Below are 10,422 nucleotides of genomic sequence, written 5' to 3'. Positions count from 1 at the left end.
TTTCTAAAACTTGTGGACTACCAATAGTCTTTGCAGCATTGTACATTTTTTTTATTTCTTCAGTGCTGCCTCACCTGCCAAATACTAGTAGCATTGTCTGTTTCATGCTTTTAAATAGTGTTAGTGTGATTTTCTTTTGTGATGCTAAATGCATGTTCAATTCTCTGTGTTCAAGGAGAAATATTAACTAGATCAAAAATGGCAGGTCTAGCATTAGGTCAACAGGAATGATGCCTTGATCTGCCTACTCTGTGTACCCCATCAATGCATGCACGTAACTCCTGTAATAATGGTATCAATACCACAGACTTCAGTGACAGTTGTGCCAAAAATGGGCAGGAATGGCATAAACATCAGTTTTTATTCCAAAACTGGCATTTGTATTTCTGAAACTACCAAGCCAAGCCGAATGACATTGATTTTATCATTTAAATTTCCTGTTAAATAATTTCCATTGTTAATCTATGGGATAAATATGACATCTCATTAGCCCATGTTTTTCTGCCATTCAAATAGGGAGAAGTTCATTTTTCTCTTGCTTTATATTGTGCTTCTCCAGTAAGATCATCTTGCCTTGAACATTTTTATAACACAAATTCACTGTTTCTCAAATGTCGCTTGAGTTTTAGGCTACCTCCTTGTTCTATTTTAATAGGCAATACCACAACAATAGTGATTCCATATTTACTGATGTAGCAACATATTGAGTAAGGAAATGTTTTTTTTCTCCCTGCTTATTTTTAGTTAATTAAAGTTTCCTATAATTATCCAACTCAACCTCCTCCTGAGTTCCCCACCATCACAGTCTTCAGTCAGACGTCAGCCGATTCAATTCTCTCCACATGATATCAGGAAACAGTTGAGTGCACTGGATACTGTAAAAACCATGGGTCCAACAATACCCCAGCTGTAGTGCTGACGAGCTGTGTTCCAGATCTAGCTGTACCTCCAGCTAAGCTTTTCCATTACAGCTACAAAATTGGCTTAAATCCAGCAAATTGGAACATTTTCCAAGAATGTCTTATCCATAAAAAGCAGGACAAATTGTGATAAAGAATTATAAATATTATTATTTTGGAACTTGAGTTCTAAAGTAGAGATAAAGGTTTTTAGTTCCATGAAGGTGATTTGTTTTCTCAGAGTCAGAAACTTTTTTTATCATTGTGTCAAAACAACATATCTAAGAAATCATGTGGCCTAAGTTAGCCCTAGACAATCTCCCGGTAAGATAATTGCTAAAGTATTTATGAAGTGGAGCTTTTACAACCAGATAAGGAGACTTCAAAGGCAGCAAGGGGTTCAGTTCAAAAGGGAAAAAAAATCCACCTCAGAAGAAGTTCTATTTAACAGCCTAAAAATAAGTAAAAGTAACAAAGCAATACACTAAATAAAATAAATAAACTGTTGGAAGAAGCGTCATTAGATCTGAAAATTTACTCTGATTTCTCTCCACAGATACTGCTAAATCTGCTGAGTTACTCTAGCAATCTCTGTTTTTGTTCAAGACAAAGCCCTAAGTTCTTTTTCTTAGAGTTCGATGAGAAAGGTGAATGAGTTAGCCTGTGCCTGTATGCCTTGAGGAGAGATGGAGAAAATTAGATGTGGTGAATATGCAGTAAGTTGCCGTTAGGACACACTTATGATTTTGTTTGTTGCTAATGAAATTAAAGATTGAAAAAGTAGTGACACTTCACTGCAGTTGAGTGTCTATCAAGGCTATTGCTGGGAAAAAGGATTGAATCTTTCTTTCCATTGCTTATGATGAGATCTTTCCACATTGTCATATATAAATATCTATGATAACTTTGTGTAGTAAACTTTTTTAAAAATTCATTTGCAGCCACATGTGAATGTGCGTGGTCACCTTGGTAACCAATTTGTGAACATAAAATTATTAGTTCATCAAGTGAGGTTTCACTTGGAATTTGACTTGTTCAATATTACTATCAGCTAGATCATATCAAAATTCAATCCATTCAATTATTATACCATTAGACTATTCACAATTATTATCAACACCTGGAAAATATCATCAACAATGTTCGCAAGTACACCTACGCATAAATTTCCCATTCACTGGCACTCATCTTGAGTTCCTCAGGACCACTTGGTAGAAGAAGTCGTTATGGACATATAGACAAGGAGCAGGAAAAGCCCATTCAGTCCCTCGGGCCTTCTTCCTATTTAATAACATCATAGCTGATCTGATTGTAACCTCAGATGCCTATTCCTGCCTAACCTTATAACTTTTAATGCTTTGCTTATTAAGAATTTATCCATCACTGCCTTAAAATATTCAAAGACACTACTACCGGTGCTTTCATATAAAGAAGTCCAAGAGCTCATTATCTGTGAGAAATGTCTTTTGCTTCATCCCCGTTTTAAATGGGCAACCCCTTTTTTTTAAATAATGGCCCATAGTTATAGATTTTTCTATAAGAGGAAACTGCTTCTGCACATCTTTCCTGTCAATTACGTTGCCTCCTCCTCCTCACTCCAATGAATACAGGCACAGCTTGTCAAACCTTTCCAACCTACCTATTCTAAATTTTAGTACAGTAAACATACTCTGAACTTCTTTTCCAAACCATTTATATCCTTCTTTAAATAAAAAGACCAATACTGTGCACAGCACACCAGATATGATCTCACCGTACCCCATCTATGGGAATTGGTTAGTTCAGTTGGCTGGATGGCTAGTTTGCATTGCAGAGTAATGCCACCAGTGTGGGTTCGATTCCTGCTCAGGGTGAGGTGACCATGAAGGACTCTCCTTGCCCTGAGGTGTAGTGACCTTTTGTGCTTCCAGCCTTCTTTGTCTAATGAAAGATCAGCTATATCGGTTAGTAAGATCATGGCTACATTATCTGTACAATTGAAGCATGACCACCTTACTCTTGTATTAATTTCCCTTAACAATGATAACATTCTGTTTGCTTTCCTAATTACTTGCTGTGACTATATTTTACCTTTTTTCAATCAACGCACAATGGTATTTTGGTATCTCAGAGCTCTACCATTTCGAAAATATACTTCCCTATTATTCTTCCTGCCAAAAAGGACAATTGTACAATTTCCTGCATTATTCTTCATTTGCCAGATCTTTTCCCACTCATCTAACCTATCTAAATCTTTTTGTAGCCTCCTCATATCATCTTCACAACTTAGCTTCCTAAATATCTTATAATTAAATAAGCAAATTTGACATGCATACCTTCCAACTTTCTTCTAAGTGATTTACATAAATTATGCACTATTGAGGTCCCAACACTAATTCCAAGGATACATCACTTGCTATATCTTGTCAACTTGAAAAAGATCAATTTCTGCCTACTTTCTGATTCCTGTGAGCATGCCAATCTTTTATCCATACTGATATGCTACCACCCTGAGCTTTTATTTTCTGCAATAACCTTTGATGCGGCTGTTTATCAAATCCCTGATCTTTATCAAATTTCTAAAAAGTTAAGTTCTGGTTCTCCTTATCCACAGTCTATCATACTTCCTCAAGAACTTCAATAGATTGGTTAAACATGATTTACTTAATGAGTCATGGGGTCATAGAGATGTACAGCACTGAAACAGATCCTTCAGTCTAACCCATCCATGCCAACCAGATATACCAACCCAATCTTCAACCACCTGCCAGCACCCGGCCATATCCCTCCAAACCCATCCATATACCCATCCAAATGCCTTTTAACTGTTGCAATTGTATTAACCTCCACCACTTCCTCTGGCAGCTCATTCCATACACATACCATTCTCTACATGAAAACGTTGCCCCTTAGGTATCTTTTATATCTTTCCCCTCTCATCTGCCAGGATAAAATTCAAATACGTGTCCCTAGTGTAAAAGTTTGGGTCTTTGGTTTACTAGGAGAAAGTGAGGACTGCAGATGCTGGAGATCAGAGCTGAAAATGTGTTGTTGGAAAAGCGCAGCAGGTCAGGCAGTATCCGAGGAGCAGGAGAATCGATGTTTTGGGCATGACCCCTTCAGGAATAAGGAAAGTGTGCCAAGCAGGCTAAGATAAAAGGTAGGGAGGAGGGACTTGGGGGAGGGACGTTGGAAGTGCAATAGGTGGAAGGAGGTTAAGGTGAGGATGATAGGCCGGAGTGGGGGTGAGGGGGGGAGAGGTCAGGAAGAAGATTGCAGGTTAGGAAGGTGGTGCTGAGTTCGAGGGTTGGGACTGAGACAAGGTGGGGGGAGGAGGAATGAGGAAACTGGAGAAATCTGAGCTCATCCCTTATGGTTGGAGGGTTCCTAGGTGGAAGATGAGGCGCTCTTCCTCCAGCCGTCGTGTTGCTATGGTCTGGCGATGGAGGAGTCCAAGGACCTGCATGTCTTGGTGGAGTGAGAGGGGGAGTTGAAGTGTTGAGCCACAGAGTGTTTGGGTTGGTTGGTCCGGGTGTCCCAGAGGTGTTCTCTGAAATGATCCGCAAGTAGGCGGCCTGTCTCCCCAATACAGAGGAGGCCACATCGGGTGCAACGGATGCAGTAAATGATGTGTGTGGAGGTGCAGACGAATTTGTGGCAAATATGGAAGGATCCCTTGGGGCCTTGGAGGGAAGTAAGGGGGGGGAGGTGTGGGCGCAAGTTTTGCATTTTTTGCGGTTGCAGGGGAAGGTGCCGGGAGTGGAAGTTCGGTTGGTGGGGGGTGTGGACCTGGCAAGGGAGTCACGGAGGGAGTGGTCTTTTTGGAATGCTGATATGGGAGGGGAGGGAAATATATCCCTGGTGGTGGGGTCCGTTTGGAGGTGGCGGAAATGACGACGGATGATACAATGGTCTACTGGTCTCTGGTTTACTAGTCTTCTGACATTAGTACAATATACTGGTTTCTTTCTACTCTGCTGTTTTGACACCTTTTAATGGTCATTATTCTGAACTACTCGTTTAAATTATCAACTTGTTGCCAAACAGTTGAATTTTTTTTTCTGGAAATGTATTTTTTATTGTTGTGGCAAATCTTATCTTTCTGAAATTTGCTTACCAGCCAGTCAAGCGAGAGAAAAAATTGAAATGTGGACATTGCTGTGAAGAGGTTGGACATTTCTGATTCACAAGGTGCACCACAGCAACTTACCGAAGCTTCTTCAATAACTCTTCCCAAATTTGCGACCTTTACTTTCTAAAAGGCAAGGATAGCAAATCAATATGAACACAACCACCTCGAGATCTTTTCCAAGTTACATTTCATTCTGACTTGGAAATATATTGCCATTTCATACTTACTGAGTTAAAATCCATAAAATTCCATTCTTAATAGCATGGTGAAGGTACTTGCATCACACAGGCTTCAACAGATCAAGAGTTTCTTCAGGGCATTTAGGAATAGTTAATAAATGCTAGTCTTGCCATCAGTACCCTCGCTCCATGAATTAGTAAGTGTATTAATTTATTGTTAATATGTTACTCTCTGATTTTCTACAAATTTCATTCTTGGTTTTCTTTCCACCATTTGGCGATCTACAATGTATTTCTACTAATGTGACTGATCCGTCATCAACTCAATCCAAAGGAATATTGTTTGAGCTACTTTCCTACTTAAATCTTTATGTTCTGATGACATTATCTTTAATTAGTATGACAACCTCATGTACCTTTTTATTCTTTATCTGTCTGGAAAACCCTATACACAGGAACATTTGATTGTCATTCGTAATAAGATGTAGTCACACATCAGCTATTGCTTTTATAAGTTTTCATTGAAATCAGTGATTCTGGTTCTTTCATTTTGTTCCTTATAATTTGTACACTAATGTACATATACTTTAGTTTAGATGTGCTTGGTTTGTTAATCTTTCTTTTATTATCTTGTCATCTTTCAGTTGAAAGTAATGCCCTGCCAAGTCCTATTAATTCCTGGCTAATGCTTTCTTCCTACAGGCATAAGGCAGAAAGCATTGTTGCAAGCATTTTTAACATAGATAAAGCTACTGTGGAAATGGAAAAGCTTAATCATTTTTTCACCAATTGTTTCACTTTTTTAATGTGCTAACTATATTGCAAACTCTTTCTGATGGTTGTAAACACTTAGCTTCAAAAAGAACTTAAAATAGCTTCTACTTCAGCAACTTATTAATATGTATTTTCTATTGATTGCTGACTGCTTCCTTTTAATTTATAGATTTTTGAAGATTAGTATATTCTCTGTGCACTTGGTTGTATTTTCAGGCTCAAACACATTGCCATATTTGCAAACTGGCGTGACTCCTGAAATTTGATGGACAGAATACGTTGATATAGCCTGAGATTATCATTTTAACAATGTTGATATAAGCACACCATGTTCATACCTAATCTCTTCAGTCTATACTTCTGAAATTTAGAATGAACATTACTATCACATACATAGCAATGTATATTTCATTCATTTTCCATTTTGTTTCATTTACAAATAAAATTTCTATTAATTTGTATGCAGACTTACTCATAATCATTCCAGTTTTAAATAATTTAATGTTTTGATGGTTATTAAACAGTTCAAAATTAGCACATTGTTTGAAATTATATGTTGAATTAAGTATGTAAATTCTTTTGGGGGAATCTGATTTAAGAATCATCACAGATTGAAAATTTCTTACTGAATGATTCTTCATGAAAGAGATATATCTGTGGCCCCATAGCACTATAAGCAGCAAATTTTACTTAATTGCAAGTTCAATGTGGTTAGTGTGTAATACATTTAGCAGAATTCTAAATGTTAATTAAAATGGTCTGAAATCAAAAGCAGCAAACCAACTATGTGCATAAAATGTGTAAAACATAGATATGTCCAATAAATCAGTAGATCTTAAAGTAACCCAATGTCATCTTGCTCTCCTCCAGGTTTTACAAGAGCAAATTTCAAAGCAGTCAAAGAATCAAGCTGTCATACCATTGATTTAAGTTTGCAAACAAACAATTGAGTGTAGTTTTAACTCCGAATTCTAGCTTTAATGGCAAGTGTATGGGTTTCTAAAGCTGTGTGAAACTAGATTCAACAATGCAAGCACATACTAGAAACTCATTGATCAATGAAACTCACAGGCAGGAAAGCCTTTAACCAGTAACCTAGTATGGTGATGAAACATTTGGAAACGAACATTCCAGCTCATCACAGGAAATGATATCACCAGCCCAAAGAAACCCAAACATATAAATAGAAAGCAGGAATTATCAGCAGTGCTTCGCCCGGAGGCCCACTGAAGATGTTACCCGGTATGGTGATGAAATGTGTGGAAATGAACCTTCCAGCTCAGCGAGCAAACCTACATCCACACCTTAGTAGGCAAGAAAACACTTCAGTAGCGGGTTTTGAGAAGATTTGTAGCTCAGGTTGAGGTCCTGGATGTAGGTTTGCTCACTGAGCTGGAAGGTTCATTTCCAGACATTTCGTCACCATACTAAGTAACATCTTCAGTGGGCCTCCAGGCGAAGCACTGCTGATAATTTTTGCTTTCTATGTATATGTTTGGGTTTCTTTGGGATGGTGATATCATTTCCTGTGGTGAGCTGGAATGTTCATTTCCAAACGGTTCATCAAAATACTAGGTAACATCTTCAGTGGGTCTCTGGTCGAAGCACTGCTGATAATTCCTGCTTTCTATTTATATGCTTGGATTTCTTTGGGTTGGTGATGTCATTTCCTGTGGTGATTTCATTTCTTGTTTTTTTTCAGGGGGTGGTAGATGGGATCTAACTTGATGTGTTTGTTGATAGCTTTCCGGTTGGATCCAACCAGAACTCTATCAACAAACATATCGTGTTAGACCCCATCTACCACCCACTGAGAAAAAGAACCGGAAATGACATAATCACGAGAAATGACATCACCACAGAAAATTACATCACCAACCCAAAGAATCCTAAACATATAAATAGAAAGCAGGAATTGTCAGCAGTGCTTCGCCTGGAGGCTCACTGAAGATGTTACCTAGTATGGTGATGAAACGTCTGGAAATGAATCTTCTAGCTCAGCGAGCAAACCTACATCCATACCTTAGTAGGTGTGGTAACACCAGTGGAAAGAGAAACAGATGTTTTGAATCCAATATGACTCTTTTTTGGAAAAAGAGTCTGAAGGAAAGTCATGTTGGACATTAAACATTAATTCTGTTTCTCTGTCCATCGACGCTACCAGACCTACTGACCTTCTACAGCATTTTCTGTGTTTTGTTTCAGATTTCCAGTGTTTGCAGTATTTTGTTTTTATATAAATAAATGCTTCTTGCTTTTAATGTGGTTTAAAGTAATGGATCTCCTTTTATTACAGTCTCAATAGTCTCCAAACTTTCTTTTTCCATTGATCTGTTCAACTTAGCCTTTTAGATTTCATCCGTACCACTTTAATTAAGGCTTTGAAATCTTCTTGAGTCTATTTTTAAATTATTTTATTTTAAATTGCTGTTGTGAACTTTGATTTCTCTTCAGGCAGCAAGGTGGCACAGTGGTAAGTACTGCTGCCCCACGGTGCCAAGGACTCTGCTTTGATTCCACCCTTGAATAAATGTCTGCGTGGGTTTCCACTAGATGCTCCAGTTTCCTCCCTCAGTCCAAAGATGTGCGGGTTAAGTGGATTGGCCATAGTAAATTGGCCTGTGGTATCAAGGGATGTGCAGATTAGGTAGATTAGCCATGGTAAATGAGAGGTTATGGGGATAGGGTTGGGTCTGGATCTGTGTGGGATGCTCTTTGGAAGGTCAGTACAGAGTTGATGCGTTGAATTGCTTCTTTCTGCACATTAGAGATGCTTTGATTCTTACTGTAGCTGTGTCTCATAATATCTGTTCACTTTGGTGATAACATTTGATCTGAAATCTGTAAGTTCTCTGTTAATTTTACTTTTCCAACCTGTAATAGTGCTGTTTTAAAACTTTTTCCACTTTCCCTTTACTCATGGTGCCTCCAAAGTCTGTTAACTCTCTGACTGAACTTAGGACTGCTCCTACAGTTCATTAGCACCTGATATAATCTGTAATTATTCAAGTTTGACTCATATTCCACTGTATCTAGCACGCACTCAGTTTTGTATGTCTCTAGCCAGGTCTGAAATGCCTTTTACCATTGGTAGTCATCACAATCTCGACTGGAAGAGTACACTGGAAATCAAGCTCTACTATTTAATGAGTCATCACAAATACGAACTATGACTAATTAATTACCTGTTAATGTCTTGCAGTGGCCATTATCTAAGACTTTAAAAAAAGGTTTCATTAATAAACAAACATTTATTATAATGAGAATCATCTAACAAGGAGCAAAATTAATTATTAATTACTCATATAAAAATGTAAGCTATTAACCGCTTTAAATCCAAAGACACACACATTCATTTACAAACAGGATGTACAGGACAAATATGACAAAATGTTTTAGGAATATTGTGGGCGGGGGGGAAATTGTGGAAGAAAAGGAACAAGGTCTGTGGATTAAGAGTCAAAATCAAGAGGTAGAATGAGGTAATTTGGAAATTAGATTAGATTAGATTACTTACAGTGTGGCCCAACAAGTCCACACCGACCCTCCAAAGAACAACACACTCAGACCCATTCCCTACATTTACCCCTTCACCTAACACTACAGGCAATTTAGCATGGCCAATTCACCTAACCCGCACATCTTTGGACTGTGGGAGGAAACCAGAGCACCCGGAGGAAACCCACGCAAACGCGGGGAGAATGTGCAAACTCCACACAGACAGTTGCCCGAGGCTGGAATTGAACCCGGCGCTGTGCGGCAGCAGTGCTAACCACTGTACCACACATAAAATAAAGACTCATCACGGATTTGAACCCTGAACCTCTCGCAAGTCAGTGTAGTAGAAGCTCCAAAGCAAGAATCATACCCCTAGACCAACGAACCGCAGGCCAAAGGAAGACCGGACAGGTTTTGTTAAGGGCTGTAGCTCCTCCAACAATATCAGGAGGGTACTGAACACAATGCAGGTATGCCAGCAAAGGTTGATTCTGGGTTTGGTGGTCTCCCTAGATGCAGAAAAGGCGTTTGATAGAATAGAATGGCCGTATCTATTTGAGGTCCTAGACCGCTTTGGTTTGGGGGGATCCTTTGCCAGATGGGTAGCAGTACTATATAATGATCCTAAGGCCGCAGTCATTACAAACAGTATTAAGTAAATTACCTTTAATATTGGAAGAGGTAGTTGACAGGGGTGTCCTTTATCACTGCTGTTATTTACCTTGGCGATTGAACCGTTAGCCAAAACTATTAGGTGGGATCTTGAAATAGTAGCGCCAAAGGTGGGAATGGGGGAGCATAAGATCACCCTATATGCTGATGACATCCTTTTATAATTAGATTAGATTACTTACAGTGTGGAAGCAGGCCCTTCGGCCCAACAAGTCCACACCGACCCTCCGAAGAGCAATCCACCCAGATCCATTTCCCTACATTTACTCCTTCACCTAACATTACGGGC

Source organism: Hemiscyllium ocellatum, chromosome 19 (assembly GCF_020745735.1).
Source record: "Hemiscyllium ocellatum isolate sHemOce1 chromosome 19, sHemOce1.pat.X.cur, whole genome shotgun sequence".
NCBI lineage: Eukaryota > Metazoa > Chordata > Chondrichthyes > Orectolobiformes > Hemiscylliidae > Hemiscyllium > Hemiscyllium ocellatum.
Note: the sequence above shows the minus strand (reverse complement) of the source record.